Here is a 25090-nt window from a genome sequence, read left to right as displayed (position 1 = left end):
ACCTGGTTTGGAAGATCCAGGAAGAGGTGGGATCTAAAGGAAGGCAAAAGGGTGAGGCTGCCTACTCTCCACTCCCCCCTCCCCCTCCCCCTCCCCCTCTCCCTCTCCCCTAACCCCTCCAGAGCCACTGCTGAGAAGGACTCAGAGGGAATGCTGTGAAGCCCTGGGAGTGTGCAGAGGCGTTGGGTCCCAGCCTTGAGGTTGAACCCTTCCTGATTTGTACTGGACACAACTTCAGTGATTTACTGGGAGCTGCCAGAGAGGCCTTGGACTTCCCTAGGGCCAAGAGACTGTGGGTCAGGGCTGAGATGGCCCTGCTGCTCCGTGTGCTGGGGCAGACATTCTTGCCCTCTGGCCTGGGAGGGGCCTGCCCCTGTCCTCGGGCCCCACTTCTGCCTCCTCACTGTGTTCCCATCTGAATGTAATGGTCTGGGCACCACCATCTCCCCACCTGACTGGTTCCTTAAAGACACATCCCTGGGGCAGGACCTGGCACAGGAGCTTGGTGAGTCAAGGCATGAGTGAGCCGGAGTGGTTCCAGGCATGTTCTGCTGTGGACATCTCTGTTGCGCCCCCTTTTCCAAGTCCAGCTCATGGACGTCTCGTGTATGAAAAGGGCAGTCACAGGCCTAAGAACTCGGGAGCTCCTGTAATCTTATAAATAAGTCTCCAACTGAGCCATCTGTGAAGTCAGGTGGGAGTGGAGAGCCCTAGCCGATTTGGCTTAGTGGATGGAGCATTGGCCTGTGGACTGAAGGGTCCCAGGTTCAGTTCCCGTCAAGGGCACATGCCCGGATTGTGGGCTCAATCCCCAGTAGGGGCCGTGTAGGAGGCAGCCGATCGATGATTCTCGTTCATCAATGATGTTTCTATCTCTCCCTCTTCCTTCCTCTCTGAAATCAATTTAAAAAAATAAGCCAGACATGGATGAACTAGGCCAGGGCTAACCACAGTCAGGAGCTTGCTGCCTGCTCGGCTGAGTCAGCTCATGTGGGCAGTGCGGCCACCCACAGATGGGGTTGTCATCGTGACCAGCTCACAAGATCCTGGAAGTCACTACTACGCAGCTCACATGCTGGTCAGAAGTTCTGACAGGCTGTTGGAGATGTCGCCGGCGAATAAACATGCCATAGGAAACTTGCCGGTTGTGTCTACAGCACCCTTGGCCCGATTCCCCCTTCGTAATCCTGGGAATTTCCCAGCCTTGTGATCTGGTCAGAAATGACCCCATTCTAAGGGTTCGACCTAACTGGCTTAAGCAAATGAGAATATTGCATTTTCCCAGCTGTAGTAATTGGTTGGAAAAAGGCACATGACCCCAGTCAGGCCAATCTGAGTCTCAATTCTGGGTCCTTTCTTTCTTCATCATCTTTTTTTTTTCTTATAAGAGAACATTTATTTATAAGATTACAGAGGTAGAAGAAGCACTATGTAGGAGAAATGAGCTTAGGAAGAAGTTATAGAGGCAAAGGAAGGGCCCTAGGAGCTTGGGAGTGAGGAAGGGAATGGTAACATTACCCCGAGGTGGGCAGGGGGAAGGGGAAGGGGAAGGGAAAGGGAAAGGGAAAGGGAAAGGGAAAAGGAAAGGGAAAGGGAAAGGGAAAGGAGAAGGAAAAGGCGAAGGCGTGCTCCCAGGAGGAGGTGGAGAGTGTAGAGGAGGTCCCAGGGAGAGATCTCAATAGACTAGTCAGCAGATTTCCATGTGTGTCCTTTCAGGGTCTAGGTCTCTGAATGGCTGGTGCCGGGCAGGAGTCATGTCGGGTGAATTTCCCGCCAAAATATAAGATGGCGCGGGCAATTATTTAGGTTTCCCGCGCAAAATCAGAGTTAGTTTAAAATGCCTATATCTTTTGAAGTATGGGTTCGATTGAAATGGGTATGAAACGGTTCGCATACGCAGGTAGGTATCTTTGAAACAAATATTTGGTAATACGCAGTTACAATCGGCCCGAGTTTACACGTTTTCCGCACTCCACCGCAAATCTATATGAACCGAGTTAAGACGGCTCCCGCGGAGTACGCGCAATTCACGCGAGCCGACTTAACTCGTTTCCCGCAACCCAAGTGTTCAGTGCAGCTGGTCCTGAGGGCAGCCATGGGGTCGCTGGTCTGGTTTGATTGCTTTTCTGGGTCTAGAGCTGAAATACAGCTGAAGCCTAAGTGTTATCTCTCGGGAGGAAAGGTCAGGGGGCCCAAACTGCATGACCAGGGATATGCTAGGGGAGAAAAGGTCACCCTAGGGCAGTGATGGCGAACCTATGACACGCGTGTCAGAGGTGACACTCGAATTCATTGTTTTGGTTGATTTTTCTTTGTTAAATGGCATTTGAATATATAAAATAAATATCAAAAATATACATCTTTGTTTTACTATGGTTGCAAATGTCAAAAAATTTCTATATGTGACACAGCACCAGAGTTAAGTTAGGGTTTTTCAAAATGCTGACACACCGAGCTCAAAAGGTTTGCCATCACTGGTCTAGGGTGAGATCCCACCATGTAATTGCTCTTTGCTAGTCACCCAGGGCTTTCCACCCTGGGAACCTTCTGTACCTGAGCACCGTCCTTGCTCTGCTCATGTCTGTCTCACTGCCAACCACAGAAGGATGTGAGGAAATGAGTTATTTGGCACATTCATGCTAAGGGTGTTCATTGATAACATGTTTTTTTGGAGAATATTAGGGTCATAGCTATGAAAAATTTAAATGTGCATAGTTTTCAACCCAGAAATTGTACTTCTAGAAATGTATGTTTACAGAAATGCTAATATAGACACATAGATATACCAAGAATATCCATGTAGCATAGCTTAAAATTGCCAAAAAAATATTTTTAAGTAAAAACAATGTAAACATGCCCAGCCAGTGTGCTTAGTGGTTGAGCATTGACTTACAAATCAAGTGGTCATGGTTCAATTCCTGGTCAGGGCACATGCCCGGGTTTTTGGCTCAGTCCCCACTAGGGGACATGCCGAAGGTAGCTGATTGATGATTCTCTCTCATCATTCTCTCCCTTCCTCTCTGAAATCAATAAAAATATATTAAAAAAATAAAACCAAGGTAAACATCTGTCAATGTGATATTTGACAATGGTTACATAAATGATATGCTCACTTATTTACACAGAAATACAGAGCCACCAAAAGAATGTGATTACTCCTTATATACCCACTTGGAATTCTGTTGTTAACTAAAAACAGTAAATGGTACAGTGTATAGTATCATACCATCTTTTTTTTCAAATGTATTTTTTAAAAAATTGATTTTAGAGAGAGAGGGAGGGAGAGGGAGAAGAGAGAGAGAGAGAGAGAGAGAGAGAGAGAGAGGGAGGAACATCGATGTAAGAGGAACACAGGTTGGTTGCTTCCAGCATGCACTTGACCAAACCTGTGAACAGGAATCGAACTAGCAACCTTCTGGTGCATGGGATGATGCCCAACCAACCTAGTCACATGGGCCATGGCCCCACTTTTGTTTTAAGTCCCGGTTGATGCATGTATACATTTATAGAGCTATATGTTGGCATAGCATTTTTTAAAAGGCTGAAAAAAATGCATGAGAAGGTAGTGGGGATATGTAAAGTTGTTGCTTTTATGCGGTTTTCTAAATCTTTCAAGCATTCTATGTTAATACGTGTTAATCTTTTAATTGTACCTGAGAACGATAGAAAAGATTTTGCCTATACAAGCAAACTAAACTGCAAGCCCATCTTATTAATACTGAATTATGGTACAAAGGAAACAAAAATGAGAGTATGTGAAGATTTTAAAACCAAAGTACCACTTTCTGTTTCCACTGAAAATTTTCAGTCAAATTAGGTAGAGATCTGTTATAGGACAGTAAAAGAAGTTAGGAATATTCCAGGACAAGTGGAGTAGGAACTAAGACAGTTGAGCAGCAGTTTGCAGCTACCTAGTAAATCCTATCTTCCCTAAACCAAGAATACTTAAGAGTAAATGGGTGGTGCTTCTCCTCCCCAGCCAGAGGGTACAGAGCTTAAATCACCCTACTTAGGGAGACAGGTAGCAGAAATCCAGTTAGTGCCATTGGCCAGCCACACCCAAGGACGGATAAATGAAGACTTCCCCTTGAGCAAAGCAGCCCAGCCAAGCTCTCCTGTGCCCTTCCTGTTTCACTGTCCTAAGTGTGTTTTGCTGGCGTCAGTAAATTCTTGCTTGCTTTTCTACCCTTTGTCTCTTGATTGAAATCCTTCTTTCAAGGAGACAAGAACCAAGGTCTGGACTGTGGCCCCGGCAGGGACATGGCGGGCGTGCAGGGACATGGCGGGCGTGTTGAGCGTCGGGATGAACCTGGAGGCCCTTTCCCAGGCCATCAGTGCCCTCCAGGTGGGCGCTCCAGGGTGAGCAGGGTGTTCGACTGCCTGAGGAGGGCGTGCGCAGCAAGGGGATGCTGGAGGGCCGGGAGAAGGCCTTTATCGCACACATCCAGGACGGTTGGCACTTGGTCAACCAGGACCTCCAGTAGCTGGAACGTCTGAGCAATTTGCTAGGCCAGCCGCCTGAGCACGCCCTCTCCAAAACAGCAGCCTGTTGAGCCTGGATCCCGGGCCGGACAAACCTCCTCTCTGCAGGCAGCTCCTTCAAGCGTACACATGGCCCAACAAGCGCAGTGCCATGCAGGTCTGGCATCTGGGCTTCTGCATTAACAGGCATTGAAACGTCCCGCTACCCAGATGGGAGCGTCTGCGAAACACCGACCGAAGGTGCAGCCCATCGCTCTCGTCCTGCCGCCTCAGTATGTTGAGGACGTGATCAGCCGCATCGATGGGATGTTTCCTGGAGTGTCCCTCCAGTTCTCCAGACCCATTGGAACGTCAGCGATGCTTCTGGTGACCTTGGGCAAGGTGTTGGACGTGACTGTCGTCATGCGGAGCCTGTTCATTGACCGAACGATAGTAAAGGGGGACCAGGAAAACGTCCACGCAGAAGACGGCAAGCTGGATGTATGGTCCAAAGCCAACTCCAAGAGTTCCAGAAGGCGGCAGACCGTGCCACCACTGCCCGCTCTACTACCCGCTGCCCCAGATGCCGGACGTCGTGGTCCGGTCCTTCATGACCTGCCTGAGAAGTTACATAAAGCTGTTCCAGGCCCCGTGCCAGCGCTGCGTGAAGTGCCTGCAGGACGGCCTCCCCGCCACAAGGAGGGACTTCCGGACCCTCGAAGCCTTCCACGACACCTCCTGGGTCTTTTCTTTGAACTAACTGGGAAGCAAGCTCTCTGTTTCTCGCCAATCACAAATGAGAAAAGCAAGTAGCGCCAGGAAGTAGCTTCAGGAGGCCACCTTGTGACACAGCATAGGAGGCAGAGTCAAGGGACTGAAAGAACATAGGGCCTTGGTAATAGCTGCTGGATCAAGCCTTGCCTGAAACTACTCCCAGTTCTAGACTTTTTGTAAGTTCATAAATTCTGTCACAACCAAAAATATCCTTTATAATGGTAACAATAATTACTTAGTAATTATTACTGGTAAGTATATAATAATTACCTAAATACAGCTTAGGGGATAAAATCTTACAAAATATGAGGTCTGTGGGAATGGTTTGGAAATAGTAAAACAGACTTATTGGTGGAAGGTCAGCAAGTTGTTGATCTAGTTCAAGTTTTACTCTTTGGCACATGGTAAAGCTAAGGCTCAAAAGGTCAGGCGATTTACCAGCGGTTTCATAGCTGCTCAGTACGGCCTCTTGACTCGGCCCGTTAGTTCTCCATGTTGAATGATACTAATAGGAATGCTCCAATGCCTATCATTCCTTGTGAAATCACTGCATGTTTTTCTCTTATCTGTTTCTTCAAGAGGCAGAGAAAGAATGGCAATAATCTTCTCCTTTTGCAAATAGGAAGGCAGAGTCCAGAGAGGCTTCAAGATTTGCCAAAAGTCCCACAGAAAGGCGGTGGTAGAGCTGGTTCCGGAGGCCGGGAGTCCTGAATGTCACTCGGGTTCAGCCCCCTCTAGCTCCCCCTTGTGCCTCCATTAGGGAAGGAGGAAAGGTTAGGACCTCGGTCTGATCTGGCTGAGTGTTTAAAGAGGACGCTGAGTTGCAGGGGCCGAGAAAGTGATTGTGGTCCTTGGCTGAGGGGTCCTTTCCCCTAACCTCAGGGAAACCAGGGTTAGGAAGCTCAGAGAACACGGAGGATATTTCTGTTGCCAGAGCCTCCAAAAAAGAGGCCAGCCTAGAGAGATGGGGGCGGGGGGTGGGGCTCTATGCATTAGATTCTGGCTTCACAATCCATGTGACCTCAGCTCAGATGCCTCCCCTCCCCTGTCCAAAGCCTCCCATGGGTCCTCCACCTTCTCAGTAGCCACAGGGTTGACTTGTGCAGCTGTCCAGGGGCCGCACTGCATGATGGGGATTACAGTCTGAATGGCACCCCCTGGAGTTGTGCGGGTCACAGCTTGCACAGCCAACCATACACAGGGAGCCCAGGTTGCTCATTTCCCAACGGGTTTGGACTCCGATCGTTTCCACGGCAATGAGTGACCTTACGGCCCCTTTGGTGAATACGAAAATAATTTCATCATTTTTGTAAGATGAAGCTTATCTTGAGAAAATTTATTTTAGATCAGCCTGACCCCAGCGATTGTATTAAAAGTTTACATTTGATAAGATTTACTATTTTTGAAGGCTACTTTTGACCCTTTCCTATTTCATAAATGGTGCCGCCTGTTTAATAGAATTTAAGTAATTTTGTGAGGGAAAATCAAGATGTATGGACAAATAAATGAAAAACATTTCATCAGGCTTGGTTTGGGAACTGAATGTATGCTGAAATTATCATTATAGGTTGAAATTTAACTGCATGCTATGAATTAGAAAAGTAGGTATACTTGCTTTCAGTGCTTGGGAGTTTAGAATTTTTGCAGCTTATGCTCCATTTCTGTGATTTACCTAGTTATTTTGAAAACAAATTTTGTGCTTTGTTTCTCAACAAGGAGGTAAGAGAGAAGATATCATCTCTTCAAATAACCCATTTCAAGTATGAATAGCTGTTATTTCCAAAAGATGAAAAGCTAAAATGACTATATTTTCTCTTTCTAGTGTAGGTTTTGAAGTACTAGAGACATCTTAATGTTCTACATAAGGTTTTTTTTTTTGAACAGGTGATACATTAACAATGCACTAGTAAAATATTCAAAAAGTACAGGTGTGTTTATAACAGAACCAACATCTTTTTTCCCACTGTCCTTAAAATGATTCTGCTCTCCAGGAACAATGGCCGTTAGCCATTTCTTATGTATCTTTCCCGATAGAATCTGTGCTGTTGCAAGCAAATATTTGCACGTATAGATTCTGCTTTGTTGCTCTTTATTTCTATACAGACGAGTCTCTCTACACTACCAACTGCACCTTGCTTTTCTCAATTTGTAATAAACCTTTGAGACAGTTCCAATCAGTGTGCGTTACATGGCCTCGTCACTGGAAAAGACTCAGCTGAAAATCATTCCTTTGTAAGGATTGCTTAGGCCATTTTTGACTGATGGACATTCAGGTTGTTTCTGATCTTTAGCTATTGCAGTGTAGACCCTGGACTACTCACCGCTTTGCAATTGTGCAAACATAAAGTAGGATAAACCCGTCTTGCTGGCTCAAAGGGTGTATTAGTTTGCTAGGGCTACTGTAACATAGTACCAAAAACTAGGTGGTTAAGCAACAGAAATTTATTATTTCACAGTTCTGGAGGCCACAAGTCCAAGATCAAGGTGTGGGCAGGGTTGGTTGCTTCTGAGAGCTGTGAGGGAGAATCTGTTCCACCCGTGGTTTCTGGTGGTTTTGCTGGCAACATTTGGTGTTCCTTGGCTTGTAGACACATCACCCCATCTCTGCCTTGATAATCACATAGTGTTCTGTGTGTGTATGTATGTGCGTGTGTGTGTGCATGTGTGTGTGTGTGTGTGTGTGTGTGTATGCGTGTGTGTGTTCCCTCATTTCCCTCTTTATAAGGACACCAGTCATATTGGGTTAGGGACCCACTCTACTCCAGTATGACCTCATCTTAACTAATTATATCTGCAATGATCCTATTTCTAAGTAAGGTTAAATTCTGAGGTATTAAGGGTTAAGACTTCAACATATGAGTTGGGGGGAGGCACAATTCAACCCATAACAGAGAGTACAAACATTTACTTTTAGAAAAATATTGCTAAGTTGCTCTTCATAGACATTACCTTCCCACCAGCAATGATGAAACAGCCTGTGTCACCATCGCCTCGCCAGCACATCAGATCTGTTGATCGGTGACATCCTAGTAGATGAAAAATGGTATCTCATTGTAGTCCGGCTGGTATTTCACTTTTCTCATATATTTGCTCATCTATTGCATTGCTTTTATGACCAGTTGTTTACATCTTTTGCCTAGTTTTCTATTGAATTATTGGTCTTGTATCCTTATTGATGTGTGGGTCTTTAAAGATGAGAAATTAGCTCTGTGTGATATATTTCAAATATTTTCTTTTCCTGTTAGTCAATTGTTTTTTTGACTTTGTATATAAATTTCTTTTTCCTTTTTACCCAGGAAAAAAAATGTCAACTTTCTGTAGACAAGCAGATGATTCTCTTTATGGCGTGGAGGTTTTCTAAGCTACTCATGAAGGCCTTCTCCTCTCAAGATTCTGACACAAATTCTTCCCTTGTTTTCTAGCATATTTATGGTTTCGTTTTTATGTAGTTTTTTTTTGTATCTATTGGAATTAATTTTGGCATAGGTGTAAGGGCCCAACTGAATTTTCCTGGGGATGAGCCCACAACCTGGGCATGTGCCCTGACTGGGAATTAAACCCTGACCTCCTGGTTCATAAGTTGATGCTTAACCACTGAGCCACACCGGCTGGGCCTCCTTGGGTAACTTGCTTGACCTCTCTGTGCCACATTTTTAGCCCCAAACAAATGTGATCTCATCACATTTTAGTTTAGTCCCAAACTAATATGATCTCAGGCTCCATCTATACAGATATAAGGTTGAAGATGAGGGAAGTGATAGCTGAGGGTTGTGTTCAATTCTGGTTGACATACTTTTTTAATCCTCACCAGATGACATGCTTTCTATTGATTTTATTTAAAAAAAATTTTTTTAAAGATTTAATTCTTATTTTTTAAAAAATATTTTTTAAAAAGATATGTTTTTATTGATTTTGGGGGGAGAGAGAGAGAGAGAGAGAGAGAGAGAGAGAGAGAGAGAGAGGCATTGATGTGTGAGAGAAACATCAATTGGTTGCCTACTGCATGCACTCCAGTGGGGTTCAAACCTGCAACCCGGATATGTGCCCTGATGGGAATTGAACCTGCAACCTTTTTGGTGCATGGGAAGATGCTCCAACCAACTGAACCACCCGGCAGGGGGCTGGTTGCCATACTTTTGAGGGGACAGGGAGAGACCAGAGTCCAACTTGTGGAGGGTAAAGGATAGTGAGCACATGGGGTTACTGACCTTGGAGAAGAGACACTCAGAGGGGCAGAGGCAGGAGCAGTAGCACAACCCTGCCTGGCTTCAAGGGCCGAACTGGAGTCCTGGGGACAACAAGGGGCTGAGCACCAACTCTGACCGCCAGAACCATCCCACACTGCGAAGGATTGCGATGAGAGGCGGTGGACGCCCCATCGCCGGTAGTGCACAAGTAGACGGAGGAAAGGCCTCGCTTCAGGCTCTCAGTTTCAACAAAAAATTCTAGACCCTGCGGACAGGAATTCTTGTTCGCTATATACATCCATATTATAGTCAACAGATATGTAACCCATATTTCCCCTATTTAAAAGTATACTTTAAGCATGAATATTACTGAAATTGGGACTTTCTTACAATCATCGTGCACATTTAATGCACCCTTCTTTCGGAAAAGTTGTTATTCAAGCATTTGTGAATTAGCAAGATGGACTGTGTGATTCAGGAGGTTTTTTGACAATCTGTGTTTCCTCTTACACTTGTCCCATTAGAATATCTGTCTTGAATGAAAATAAATCTATCTAAACAAATAACATATATTTTTAAAAAGCCAACATTCTCTTCTTAGTGAAGCCATACTCGGTCTATTGTGTCCATCAGCCGTGACATTCTGCCTTGTCACTGCCGTCCTTGCTGCATCTGAAATGGAACAGAGACAGGCCATTCAACCGTTCTTAATAAATTCCCAACAGCAGGTTCTTGGCTTGGGCATGAAACATTCCAGTTATCATGAGATGTTATTCCTCCAGTGGATGAGAACCTACTTTTCCATAAAGAGAATTTGGAGAGAGCTCTTTGTTCTGCGGGAACAACACCTGGATTTGAATATGTCCATCCTCAAAAGGAGATCTTTCATAATGGACTCAACTCAAAACACTCAGACCACAAGGACGGAGAGTTTTCTAAAGAAGATACTTCCCCGGAGGCGGAGAGCCCTCGGGTCCCTGCGCTGGAGGTTGGTGGGGGCCCTGGCGCCCTGGCATCCGACTTGCACAGTGAAAGGATGATCATCGTCGCCCGCCTCTCTGCCCCACTCCGGTATTTTGGGGCCTGAATCCATTTAAAACATTTGTGGTTGCAGGAGGCTTATTATTATTATTATTATTATTATTATTATGAAGCTGCCAAGGAGATCTTACCATGAAAGACTATTTTAGAGAAGAGAAAGAGGGAAGCTCGGCCAAGGCCGCTGGTGCTCTTGCTGTGGTTTTGTAAAGGGTGGTTCCTGGAGCCGGGCCACCTGCGGACGGTGCTGGCGGGCGCCCACGACCTGGAGTCGAACCCCTCTCTCCCACCCCGACCTTTGGGAAGTTGTGTTACCTCTGGCCCCGTGACGCCCTTTCCTGGAGCCCGGACTGGAAATAAGCCCCTGGAAGCCCTGACATCAGAGGTCGTGACGCGAGTCTTCGCAGGCGATGACTAGGCAGAAGCGATGCCACTCCCTTTCTCGTGTCGGGGCCGGCGCGGGTGTGTCGCCTCCGACCCGCAGCTCCCCAGCTGCCCTGCACCCCGGGCTCAGGGCCCTCCAGGCCCGCCCTCGCTCCTTGGGACCTGGCCGGGCCTCGGATCATCCGACCCGTGAACTGGTCTGTGGCGCCCCCTCCTGGTGACCGCACAAGTGCTTTGTTAACAGACAGTAGCGGGGTGAGGGCATGTGCTGGGCGGGTGGGAGCAGCTGGGGAGAGGTCAAGGGGGCGGGGAAGGAGATATGTAATACTTTAAACAATAAAAATTTAAATTTAAAAAAAAAGTGCTTTGCTGGGGTCCAACCTCAACTCCTGGGGCCGTTTGAAGCATGAAAATTAGGTCCTATGGAGTCCGGGCTGGGCTGGGCCATCTCGAGCCCAAATGGAAGGGACCACCGAGAGGGGTCTATGCAGGGTTTCTATGCTAAAAGCGCCTTTTGGGGAGTCAGGCCGGCCGGGTGCTGGAGGGTGCATGAGTGGAGCTTTCCCCTGAGCCTGGGAAGGGCAGAGGGACCCTCAAGGGAAGGACGGTAGGTTAGGGTTTCCTAGGAGAAAACAAAGCCAGGGAGGGGAGAGCCGCTGCCGAGGGAGGGCTTTACCCCAGCCCCAGCCGCTGACCCGTGGGCTGGCTCCTTCCCCTCTTCTCCCCGAGGGAGGATGGGCGCCTGTTGCAGCAGGTGAAGGGCCTCAGTGAGCCCCCTCTCCTAAGAATGGAGAAAGCAAGAGGGAGTCGAGTTACACACCAGGCAGAATTATTTCTCAGTTAAGATGGATGAGGGGTCTCGAAGGAAAGCAGGGGGGAGGGCTTCCCATCCGGATGAGGCCCCTGCTGAAGTGGGGTCTGGACGAAAATGGGAGATAGCCCCCTGAAGCTCCCTGTCTTTCCGGAGGCGCCATGACGAGGGCGTCGTCCTTGGGGGTCCCAGGATGGAAAGGTCTCTTGTGAGGTTCCTGGTGGCTCTGGCCTCTGGGGATGGGATGAACCTGGGTGGGTGAGGATGGGCAGGGGGAGAAACAGGGCCCAGAGTCATTGCCCCACATCCTGCCCCACTTGGCGAGGCCATCTTCTTTCACTTCCCAGCTGGCCGCTGCTCTGTTCCCCCATGTGCTCCGATCCCTCACTTTCTGTAAGGTCCGTCCCCCCCGCTGGGCTGTCTGTCGTGCTCCATCCTGTTCTCGCCCCAGCAGCAAGCGTGCGGCAGGCACATCACTGGTGCGCGGTGAATATTTGATGACTTCCGTTGCCTTGGGGTGGTGCTCCAGGCCTTCCTTGGCTCTCGGAAGGATTTGGCAAGTGGGGAGGGAGGCAGAGCAGGCTTGACTGGTGGGTGATTTGGGCAGCCCTTCCTCTCTCTGCACTGCCCCCTCTCAGGCTGTGACCGCCCAGGCAGGGTCCCCCCTCTCCCTTCGTTTAGACACCTTCCTTACACCTAGGCCCTGACACCCTCTCCCAGGCGGAACTCTCCTCACCCAGCCAGGCCTCTGATTTCCCACACTGGGCCCATCCCCCACATGGCTGCCCTACTTGCCCTGATTGGGCTTTGACCCCCACACCAGCTATCCCTTGTGGACACCCCCCTCACCCCATTAGTACTTCAGCCCTCCAGGCCAGGCTGTCCCTTGTGATAGACAGTCGCCTCACCCCACTGGGCCTCTGATTTCTCACTGGGCCCATCCCCTGCTCTGACTCCCTGCTCTGGGCCTCCAAGCTTCCCCCATCCCCATGCAGATGCCTCCCTTGCTCCGCTGCACCTGAGGACTTTAGGAAGGGAGGAAGGAGGAGAGCTGCAGAACAGTGTTTTGGAAAACAAGATGGAAATTTTTATGCAAGAAAAATCTTGGGAGGAATATGTAAAAATAGAGCTGCTCTGGTTGAAGAGGCAAAGAGTGAAGAGAAAGAGATAGATGGAAAGAGGGAAGAAAGAGGAGAGGAGAGAGGAGAGAGAGAGAGAGAGAGAGAGAGAGAGAGAGAGAAGAGGAGATACATAGAAAAGGAACGAGGAGAGAGAGATAGGTAGAGAGAGGGAGAAGAGGTAGAGAGAGGGAGAAGAGGTAGGGGGAGAGAGAACCTGGAGCCCCACTCACTTGGTCCCACTCTCAGAACTGTCATTAAGTCCTGGTGTACAGTTGGGAACCACTGGAAAAGGATTTTGCTAGAATGAAAAGGGTGTTGATTTGCAGCCCCTAGGATGGTCCTCTCTGAGCTTTTCTGAGAAGCAGCCCATGAGGTCACACACTCACCTTCTATCCTGAGGTAGCTGTCATAGCCAATGGGGTGAAGCCTGGGCCCACAGTTGCTCCAGTCTGGAGGGAGGGTCTCTGAGGGGGCCAGATTGCCCTAGGCAGGTGTAGGGCACCTGTGGGAAGTAGGTCAAGGTCTTCAGGACACAGGCTATGAGTTCTAGGACCTCCATGTGCCGAGGAGCTGAGCAGGCGACTCCTTCCCTCTCTGTTCCTCTTGGAGACTCTTTATGTCCCCATTGCTGGTCACCTCCAGGAACCGAAGCTGGAAATTCTGCCTTGGGGGCTGAAGCAGATGTCATTGACTTTCTAAGGATGCTCCTCAGATTGTGAGCAACAGTTTACAAAACACTTTCACATCCACTCACTGGTTTGATTTGATTTTCGCAACCCTTAGTAAGATAGTACTAATTTTCTCCTGGAGAGAAGAGGAAGTTGAGGATCAAGAGTTGTGTAAATTTGCTCCGAGCCTCCAACCCCAGCACCCTTGGCTTTTCCCCGCCCCATCTCTTTTTCTTGCTAAGTGAGGTAATGAGCTTCATTAGCTTGAGCCAAGGGTGAGGTTAGGGCTCAAGGTTAGCACTCAGTAGTCAGGCAGAAAACAGGTCAAGGATCAGGACCTTTTCTCAACACCCGGGCGAGCTCTGCCTCCCACTGGGTGGGGGATTTGAAGTAGGATGACCATATCATTAGTCACCCAGATTCGGACACTGGGGAATGAAAGGGAACACCATTAATAATTGCCCCATGGCGACAACCAGGAAGTGGGAGGTGAGGTCACTTGATTATGGAACCGCATGCCCACCCCTCCTCCGCCTCCACAGACCTGATGAAGAAATGGCCAGTCACTGGGCCTGCAGCTGTGCCGGGCACTCTGAAGAGCTTGTTTGATTGGATCTTCATGACAACATGTGGCTGATCCAGTTATTGTTTCCATTTTATTATTGGAGAGACTGAGCCCCAGCTGACTCTTGTCCAAGAACATACAGCTGGTGGAGCTGGGATTTGAACCTAAGCAAGCTGGCTTTCCTTGGAAGGATTATAATAACACTAGAGACCCAGTGTAGGAAAATTCGTGCACTCGGAAGGGGGGAGGTCCCTCAGCCTGGCCTGCACCATCTCGCAGTCTGGGACCCCTTGGGGGATGTCTACCTGCCAGCTTAGGCCCACTCCCTGGAGGATCAGGCCTAAGCTGGCAGACAGACATCCCTCTGGCAGCATGGGAGCCCTTGGTGTGTGTGTGTGTATGTGTGTGTGTGTTCGACTGACGGCTTGTGGCTGAGCAGAGCTCCCCCTGTGGGAGTGCACTGACCACCAGGGGGCAGCTCCTGCGTTGAGCATCTGACCCCTGGTGGTCAGTGCATGTCATAGCTACCGGTCGTTCTGCCGTTATTGTCAATTTGCATATTACCCTTTTATTATATAGGATTTTAATGACTTGGTTAGGGCCCCAAGAATTGTACCATAGAATGGGGCTTCTCCTCAGATCTCCTCCCAACTTCTCCTAGCTGTCTTTATTTATTTATTTATTTAAAAAATATATTTTATTGATTTTTTACAGAGAGGAAGGGAGAGAGATAGAGAGTTAGAAACATCGATGAGAGAGAGACATCGATCAGCTGCCTCCTACACATCTCCTACTGGGGATGTGCCCACAACCCAGGTACATGCCCTTGACCCGAATCGAACCTGGGACCTTTCAGTCCGCAGGCTGACGCTCTATCCACTGAGCCAAACCGGTTTTGGCTCCTAGCTGTCTTTAGCCTAGGGACATCAGTAGAAGAACCTTTGAGTGGTGAGGGAATGTGTAGATGAGGGAGGGAGGCAGGCGCATTGAGCTGAGGGGACTGTGGTAGGAGCATGGAGTGGAAGGGTAGCAGCAGGACCAGGCAATACAAGCTAACATTTATTAAGCACTTACTGCACACCAGGCTCTGTTTGAAGGGTTGCAAGGTATTCTCCTACTGCATCCTCAAATGAAGTAGCATTATTATTTCTATTTTACAGATGAGAAAACTGAGGCCACTGGCCCTCTATGACACAGCTGGTAAGTGGTGATCCAGGACCACCCAGTTGGTTTAACCATCATGCAGGCAGGCGGTCCTTGAGGAAGCGATGCTGCTGGCTCCGGGGTGGAGACCCTCTAGCCTTACGTCTTCTAGGACACCCAGTGTGCCAGTTTTCAGGGGGAGAGAGTCCATGGTCCAGCCTTCTCAGGGCACCAGCCTAGAGTGTCCACTGCCTCCCTCTTCTGCTGCCATGTCTCCTGCGCAGAGGTGGAGCCATGATCTCTGCCGCCCAAGCGGCAGCTCATTTTCATTCATTTTCTTTAAATGCTTCTCGCTCTGTTTTTAAATCTAATTTCTTAGCTTCTTTTTTATCTTCACTCAAGTTGCTTTAATGAAATGAAAATGTGTCTGTTTTCTCTGCTGGAGCTGCCTGGGGAATTTCAATATAAAACAAACAAGTTGGCTTTTAAAATTAAAATTTTATAGGTGGCACTTCCTCATTTAATGGGAGGTACAAAAGGCTGGAGTAAAACCAATTAACACAGGGATGGGACTCGGTGTTCAGCAAAATTAAACAACAGGAACTCGGTGTGCTGGGAGCTGGGCCAGGTGAGCAGCCCAGGCAGCCCTGGAGGGTGGCGGGGGCCCAGTGTCCCTGAGGCTTGGGGCCTGGCACTAGCACATGCGTGTGCTCAGGCCTTGCTCCCCCAAGGATCTCATGTCCAGGTGCCTGTGTGCACACCTGCTCTGCACATTCAGATGGCAGGCGGTGGTGGGGGTGAGCAAACAGGGTGGTAGCTTTGTGTTTCTGGTTTGTAAGTCTGTTTGGATACTCGAGTCCAGAGTGTGGCAACACCAGTTGACCCTCAGCTGTGGACCTGCTTGTGCTGGTAGGAAGTAGATTTCACACGGACAGTTACAACTGGATCCTGTCAATACTGGGCCAAGGTGCCACAGACCCCAGGTAGCTCCCCGGGAAAGGTCCAGAGAAAGGGCCTGGGCCACTTTCTGCTCCCATCACCTCCCTCCTCCCCTCACTGACTCTTTTTGTTCCCCGCTGGGGCAGCTTTCTCCCCCTCCTTTTGCCCCCAGGCCCCTGATATATGGAGAGGGGCACTCTGGTTACTGGAATCCCCAGAGCAACAATAAGTCGGGAAGGCCGAGTGTCCCACCTGCTCTGAGTCAGGAAATCCAGCTGGTTGCCATGGTCAGCCAGCACCCTTAGTTCCCCAGTAAGGCCTTTGGCCTCACAGATGCACTCCTGGGCAGTTCTGCTGGACCCAGGCAGACCTCCAGCAGGGGCGCGGGTGGTGGGTGCCTGGTCCTGGCTCTCTTGGGAGGATGTCTTTGAGGGAACATCTGAGGTTGGAGGAAAGGGCTTCTTCTGAGGGCAGAGGAGATGGGGTGCCTTCGAGGTGGTATGGCCACAGAGGCTGGCAGGATGGGGCTTCCGGATGCAGGTCTGTGCTCTGATCCATGGCCGGTGGGTCCCTCGACATCTGTCTGATGATCCAGGTGAGGGTCTCTTTGAAACCAGCCTGAGAAGTCTGAGGTTTATTTGTAAGTCTATCTGAGACCTGTTTGAAGGCCTAAGACTAGTTGGCCTGAGGGCCAGTAGCATCAAACCAGTAAAAATGGTCCAAGGCCAAGGCTGACATTGATTCTTCGCCTTCCATACAACTAAGAGTAAATCTAGCCAAGCTGAGAGTGGATTCTTATGGCCAGAGGGCTGGCAGAATGGCTAGCATCTTTCCTTTGATGATGTAAGAAGTTTACCCCAAACCACAAAACAGTTGACCAGAACCCTCATTCTATCCCGACAACCAGCTGGCTGACCTGGACAAACCTGGCAAAGGCAACACGCTTCTTGAGGACCACACAGCCTGCCCCTCTTCCATAGAGAGAGACACAATTTGTCCTATCTGAAATGGGTTTTTAAGTATGAATAGGAGTTCACCTGGTGGGAAGAACAATACTGACTGACACCAGTGAAGACACAGAAATGTGAAACAGTTCTCTTGGGCCAAGAGAACTACAAGTCCTTCGGTATTCTTGAACTTGAACTTGAAGGAGCCAGAACTTGAAGTAGCCAGGCATATGAACATTGCACGAAATAAGGTAAGAGAGAGCCTTGCAAACTGCAGAGTGCTACGCAAAATGAGTCACTGCTGTCACCATCCTCCTCTTGTTTGTCATGGGAACCGAATGAGTCAAGATGTGTGAAGTCGCATTGTAAACTGGAAAAGTGTTTATGAAAATGTTAATATATTCACGGAGTAGGTAGGTTAAGTGTGAGAATGTGGAGATGGAGGAGACAATTAAAATATCTGCTAATTTCTCTCTTGAATTCACATTTCAGGAAATGTTTACAAACTGAGAAGTCTAATTACTTTTCTCCCTCACACCTCTTTTCAGATGAATGCACTGGAAGAGACTTATAAGTAGCTATTAAAAATATTGTCAGTTTCCTGGTGCATCAGTTGGGACTCTCTAATATTATGTAATGGAAGACCCACCACAAAAGGCATGTGCACTTTTTGTGATTTGAAAGGCCAAAGGCAGCATGAACTTCAACATGTGCAGCTATTATCCAGAGTTTGAGACTCCTGGTGTGCAGGCCAGCTTCTCAGTATTGGGCACCAGTAGCTTCTAGCTCTTCCTCCAAATCCTGGGAGAGAGAGAGGCTGCCTAGGGAATCTATATCTATCTATCTATCTATCTATCTATCTATCTATCTATCTATCTATATAAAAGCCCAAGCGACCAGACGACCAGTACATGCACTGACCACCAGGGGGCAGATGCTCAACATAGGAGCTGCGGTCACTTGGTAGAGAGGAGGGAGCCCAATTCCAGGGTATGTCACCTGAGAACTGCCCTCTCACAATCTGGGACCCTTCAGAGGATGTCGGAGAGCCGGTTTTGGCCGGATCCCCATTGGCCAGGCCGAGGGACCCCACCGGTGCATGAATCTGTGCCCTAGGCCTCTAGTTTCAATATAAAACTGAATCTTTAAACTTCCCTTCTGATTGGACCGATTGGGTCACGTGGATGGGAAAAACAGGGCATAGATCTGCATCAAGTGCCCATCCCTAAAACAATCACTGTGGTACAGGAGGTAGGATGGGTGCCCACCATACCTGGTCACTCAGGTGGACCGCGGGACTATGGGTGTGCAGACCTGGATTCGTGTTTGGTTTCTGTCCTCATTGGTGATTCAGCATCTACACCAGTGGTTTCCAACCTTTTTTTGGCCATGACTCACCTAGGCATCTCTAAAATCCTGATACCCTTCCCCCCCCCCCCCCACCCCGCCCTCTGTGATATATAATTCTTAATATTCAAAAACTGAACTCCTATTCACGCAGAGGAAGCCTAAAAGGCCATTAAGTTCATCTAAACAAGCTTCCAAAGAACATGGCACCCATGAAAGAGAAAAAGAAAAGAACGAAAGGACAATTGAAGTACTGAGGAAGAAATCACTAAGAAATTGTTTTAAAAAGCCCTAGCTGGTTTGGCTCAGTGGATAGAGCGTTGGCCTGTGGACTGAAGGGTCCCAGGTTTGATTCCAGTCAAGGGCACATGCCTGGGTTACAGGCTCAATCCCCAGTAGGGGGTGTGCAGGAGGCAGCCAATTAATGATTCTCTCATCATTGATGTTTATCTCTTTCTCCCTCTCCCTTCCTCTCTGAAATCAATTAAAAAAAAAAGAAATTGTTAAAAAATAATAATAATATAAAGTGATATAAAAATAGCAAATAAAGTTTCAAAACATAATAGAGAACTGAGATGCATAAATGTCATAATATATATTTATATACTGTATATGAGGCCCCTAGAACCACAAGAAACGCAAAAATTACGTGGTTAATAACTCATCCTCAAATTGCCTCCCTTAAAAGTCAAATTGCCCCCCTGTGGGGCATGTGCCCCACCCTGAGAACCACTGATCTAAACTCTCTCTCCCCTTTATCTCTTCCTTTGCAGGCATGATAATTGGTCCAGGCTGGGTCCCATCACTCCATGCTCAAACTACTATAACTTTTTTTTTTAGCTGTTTACTCAGCCCCTAGCCTCTCTGCTCACTAATACATTTTTCTCAATAGCTGCTCAAAAGCTCAACACATTTAATCATAGAAAAGAGTGCATATTACAGCTGATGTGATAAGACAGAGAACATAATTACAAAATTTAGCTATGGGAAAATTATCATCATTTGCCAAAGACACAATTTTATCACTAGAAAACCCAATAAAATTAAGTCAAAATAATTAATTATGGCAAATAAAAGAGTTTAATAAGATGCTAGAAACAGAATAATAAATATGAGAAAAAACGGCTTTTTTTCTCTAACAACAATAATTAGTTTTAAAATATTGTAGTAGGTTATCTGGAGGAGAGGGTTTTTACTTCTTTTTTTTTTTTTTTTAACTTAATGAGGATGCTCACTTGGGGACAGTTTATTGCTGGGAACCAGGTTGGTTTCTAGAAGTGGAGACACACATGACCTTGAATTAAACCCCTCTCCACCCTTTTCAAGAAAATCACCAGGTGGATCCTTGATGAAAAGAAGGCAAACATCACCTGCTTTTGTAAAAAGAAGCCTGGAAGAAGAAATCTAAGAAGCAGGCAGGCAAACAGGCAGTAAATTTTGTAATGACAGTATTTAAGCAGTTAGCTATACATGTGACCTGGTTTTATTGACTGGGGTAGGAACAGAGGAGAATAGGGAGAGAGAGAGAGAAAAAGAGAGAGAGAGAGAGAGAGAGAGAGAGAGAGAGAGAGAGAGAGAGAGACAGGACAGTAGGGTGACAAGTAGCCCAGGACCGTGTGTGGATCACATGAACACCTCTCTAGGTTCCCCAGATGCCCAGGTATACTAATAATTCTCAAAATGTTAAAAACCTAATTCTCACGCAATACCTACTAAGCACAATCAAAATATTGCTTAGCTCAGTGAGAGAATCTTTAAACAAAGGTGATTCAAAGGAAGATATGAGAAGCTCATATGAAAAACAATAATGGAATAAGATTACTAAATTAGATACAAATCGGCCAATATCCTATAGGCAGCGATTTTCAACCTTTTCCATCTCATGGCACACATTAACTAATTACTAAAATTCTGTGGCACATCAAAAATATATTTTTTGCCGATCTGACCAAAAAATAGGTATTGTTTTTTAATCTTCATTGTTGAGATTATTACAGATGTCCCTCTTTTTTCCCCCCATAGCTCCCTTCCACACGGTTCCCACCCCACCCCAGGCCCTCCCTGCCCTATTGTCTGTGTCCTTAGGTAATGCATACATGCATATAAGATCTTTGTCTAATCTCTCCCCCACCCCCACCCCATTCCCTCTGAGAATTGTCAGTCTGTTCCATTTCCATGCCCCTGATTCTATTCCATTAACTAGTTTATTCTGTTCATCAGATTTTTTATTTGTTTGATTTTTAGATTCAATTGTTGATAGATATGTATTTGTTGCCACTTTGTTGTTCATATTTTTTATCCTTATCTTTGTTTTTTTCTTCCTCTTCTTAGAGAATACACTTCAGCATTTTATATAATACTTGTTTGGTGGTGATGAACTCCTTTAGCTTTTTCTTATCTGTGAAGCTCTTTATCTCACCTTCAATTCTAAATGATAGTTTTGCTGGGTAGAATAATCTTGGTTAAGGTTCTTGCTATTCATCACTTTGAATATTTCTTGCCACTCCCTTCTGGCCTGCATAGTTTCTGTTGAGAAATCAGCTATGGGCACTCCCTCGTAGGTAACTAACTGCTTTTCTCTTGCTGCTTTTAAGATTCTTTCTTTGTCTTTTGCTCTTGGCATTTTAATTATGATGTATCTTGGTGTGGTCCTCTTTGGGTTCCTCTTGTTTGGGGTTCTCTGTGCTTCTTGGACTTGTAAGTCTATTTCTTTCACCAGGTAGGGGAATTTTTCTGTCATTAGTTCTTCAAATAGGTTTTTAATATCTTGCTCTCTCTCTTCTTCTGGAACCCCCATAATTCAGATGTTGGTATGCTTGAAGTTGTCCCAGAGGCTCCTTACACTATCTTCTTATTTTTTTAAAAAATATATTTTATTTATTTTTTACAAAGAAGAAGGGAGAGGGATAGAGAGTTAGAAACATCGATGAGAGAGAAACATCGATCAGCTGCCTCCTGCACATCCCCTACTGGGGATGTGCCCACAACCAAGGTACATGCCCTTGACCGGAATCGAACCCGGGACCCTTCAGTCCGCAGGCCGACGCTCTATTCACTGAGCCAAACCGGTTAGGGCATATCTTCTTATTTTTGGATGCTTTTTTTTTTCTTTTTTCTTTTCCGTTTGGGTGTTTATTGCTTCCTCATATTTCAAATCATTGATTTGATTCTCAAAATCATCTACTCTACTATTGACTCCCTGTATATTATTCTTTATTTCAATCAGTGTATACTTAATTTCTGACTGGTTCTTTTTCATTTTTTTAGCATTCTTACTAAGATCCTTGAAAGTCTCACTAAGTCCCTTGAAGGATTCTAGAAGATTCTTGAGTAACCTTATAACTGTGGTTTTGAACTCTATATCCAGTAGTTTGCTTTCTTCCATTTCTTTCATTTGTGACATGTTTCTTTGTCTTCACATTTTGGCTGCTTCCCTGTGTTTGTTTCTTTTTAAAAAAATATATATTTTATTGATTTTTTACAGAGAGGAAGGTAGAGGGATAGAGAGTTAGAAACATCGAAGAGAGAGAACCATCGATCAGCTGCCTCCTGCACACCTCCTACTGGGGATGTGCCTGCAACCAAGGTACATGCCCTTGACCGGAATCGAACCTGGGACCTTTCAGTCTGCAGGCTGACGCTCTATCCACTGAGCCAAACCAGCCAGGGCTGTGTTTGTTTCTATGTATTGGGTAGAGCAGCTAAGTCTCTTTGAGTTGATAGAGTGGCTTGTGTAGTAGATGTCCTATAGGACCCAGTGGCTCAGCCTCCCCAGTCACCTGAGCTGGGAGCTCTAGGTGTACCCCTTTGTGGGCTCTGTGCATAATTTTATTGTAGTTGAGCCTTAATTGCTGTTGGTGTCACTGGGAGGAATTGACCTCCAGGCCAATTGGCTGTGGGGACCAGCTGTGACTATAGTGGAGAGCTGCTGTGCAGGAGACACCCTTATGAGGAAGGACTTGCTTCAGTGGGGCTTTGGTGCTCACTGAGTCTGCCCCTTGAGTGTGAAGCTTATGGATGTGAAGAGTTGTAATCTGGTAGGGTCTCACACTGACCACTGGGTACACTGGCTCTTGGGTCTCAAGGAAGGTGCAAGTCAGCCACTGCCTGGGGCCACCCAGCAGGAGCTACAGAGAGATCTGTAGATCCCTCCACTTTGTATTGGTTTGGAAGTGCCCAGACAAGACCCAGCTGTGAAGCAAGGCAGGCTGGTGCTGGTGCTGGGTCTTGGGCTCTTATTGATAGGTTTGGGGCTTCCTGACCCAGCTGCAGCTTGTTTGACAGGTTTTAACCTAGTGGTTCTCAACCTTGGCTGCACATTAGAATCGCCTGGGAATCTTTTTAAAATCCTGATTTCTGGGCCTCATCCTCTGGAAATTCTGTTTCTTTGTTATGGGGTGGGGCCACAACATTAGTAACAAAGAATCAGAATTTCCGGAGGATGAGGCCCAGAAATCAGGATTTTAAAAAGATTCCCAGGTGATTCTAATGTGCAGCCAAGGTTGAGAACCAGTGTTTTAGCCTGAGAAAGGACAGCTTGGGTGGGGTTATAAATTGGGTAGGGCGGGATCTCAGGGAATTACCAGGGCTGAGCAAACAGAAATGGCTGCCAGTCAGCCCTGCAACTGGGGAGGTTCCAGTACAAGAACAATGACCGCTGTGAGCACCTCCATCTGGAAGAAAGCTGCCCCTGAGTTCCTGCCCTGTGATGCCAGACAGTCCAGTTTCCCCCTGTATGTGTCTGGGTCCCCCAGAGCCTCGCCCAGCACTGGAGCTCAGAGGAAGCAGGAGCTTGTAAGTTCAGTTCGTGGTGCCGGCCTTTTAAGAGGAGCAGCTGGGTCTCCAGCAGCCTCTGTGTCACTGAGCCCCAGTCCCCAGTGGTTTTTACAGCCCGTAGTTCTTACTGCCTGTAGGGACTTCTTTCCCCAGTTCTGGGACCTGGGCTGGGGGTCTGGTGTGGGGTTGGGACCCCTTGCTCCTCTGGGCGGCCACCAAAGAGGCGATCTCCCTCCTGATTAACCGTTTGAGTCCCAAGCAGCGCGATTGTGCTGCTGAGATTTTATGTCGAGAAAACATACGATTCGTTTGATTCCCAGGGGGTATTGAAAAAACACTGTCGAAGAATCCCAAACAGCGCAACCGCGCTTTCTCTAAATGAGTACGAAAAGACCCAAACAGCGTGATAGCGCTTGTTTTATTTTATGTGGAGAAATACCAAGCAGCGCGATCGCGATGCTTGGGACTCAAACGGTTAAAAAAGCGGCACACGTGGGTGCTGGACCAGCCCGCTCCGCACCTCCGCACCTGCTCCCAGCCTCTGTGCTTTCTTCTAGTAGGACTTCCATTCAGCCAGCTTTCCAGGGGTCCTGGATGATGGTTGTTCCGTATTTTAGTAGTAATTTTGATGTGGTTGTGGGAGGCAGTGAGTACAGGCGTTTGCCTACGTTGCCATCTTGGTTCAATAGGTTTAGTTTTGATTCATTCACACGGGATGGCTATTGTGTTGGCTGTGGTCATTTTTTTTATTGGGCAATCTAAGGGAAAAGAGGTCAGTGCCCCTAGGTAGTCAGGTACCGCATGTTTTAAAAATTCTTGCGGCACACCAGTTGAAAATTGCTGCAATAGGGCAATGAAGCTATAACCTCTGGAGTTGTTCCCTCTGCTGGTTGGAAATCACTTGTACCTTATCAGTTTTCTACAAGTGAACACCTGACTACAGAGCAGGGGCCCTAATCAATAGTAATTAGGATGTCAAACAAAGCTGCGTGCCCTAGAGAGCCCGCTCGCTCTAGCCGGCGCCAATTTACAGGACACGGAGGAGACTCACAGCCGTCTTTTTGCCGATTTCCAAGTTGTGACTAGGACAAGGGGATAGGGACCTCTTAGGGGAATGTGCTTTGTGCAGGTTGAGCTTTAGGGGCTCAGAGTCATTATGGATGGACCCCCGAAAATAACCATGAGCCAACCTTAAATCCCAACGTGGTGAAGGGGGGCAGGGCCCGTCCATGCCAGTGGCTTGGGGGGGCCCCCTGTGGGGACGGGACATTGGCCTGTATCCACCCCTACACTATGCTTGGAAACACTTCTTGGACTTAGAGATACACCAACCTTTTTATTTTCTGGAAGTTTTTTTTTTTTTTTTCTGTTTTGCTTTTAATCAAATTTTTTTTATTGTGGGAAAATATACATAAAAATTAGTTTCAATAATTTTAGAGTGTACCGTTCAGTGGCATTGAGTACATTCACATAGTTATGCAACCATCGCCATCATCCCAGTCCGGAACTTTTTCATCATCCCTAAATGAAACTCTGTAACTACTGGCACCCACTGCCCATGACCTCCCTCCCCCTCCACTTCCTGGCACCCACCATCCTATTTCTGTATCTGTGAACTTGGTGACTCTAGGAACCTTATACAAGTGGAACCATACAGGACTCTGTTGGACACGTTTGAGGTCAGAGTGAGGGAGGAGGATGGGGAACGTGGCCTTGGAGACCATCATAAGAACTTTGACTCTGACTATGCAGGATTCTGAGCAGAGAAATGACATGGTAGGGCTTACGTTTTTTATTATTTTAATTTTAATTTAAGCATTTTTACAATTACTTTTGGGGGGCAATGTAAAGACTTAATTTTTCAGGGCAGTTTTAGGTTCACAGCAAAAGGGAGAGGAAGGTATGGAGATCTGCCATATGTCCTCCACC

General features: G+C 47.2%; 1 pseudogene; it reads left to right on the top strand.

The window, feature by feature from the left end:
• Window positions 1-3723: 3723 nt before the first annotated feature.
• On the top strand, window positions 3724-5221 carry LOC139004365 (mediator of RNA polymerase II transcription subunit 27 pseudogene; annotated as a pseudogene).
• Window positions 5222-25090: the final 19869 nt, after the last annotated feature.

The sequence above is a fragment of the Myotis yumanensis genome, unplaced genomic scaffold (genome assembly GCF_028538775.1).
Source record: "Myotis yumanensis isolate MYYU_CA2020_CCGP unplaced genomic scaffold, mMyoYum1.0.hap1 SCAF_2, whole genome shotgun sequence".
NCBI lineage: Eukaryota > Metazoa > Chordata > Mammalia > Chiroptera > Vespertilionidae > Myotis > Myotis yumanensis.
Note: the sequence above shows the minus strand (reverse complement) of the source record. Positions and strands in the feature narration are given on the sequence as shown.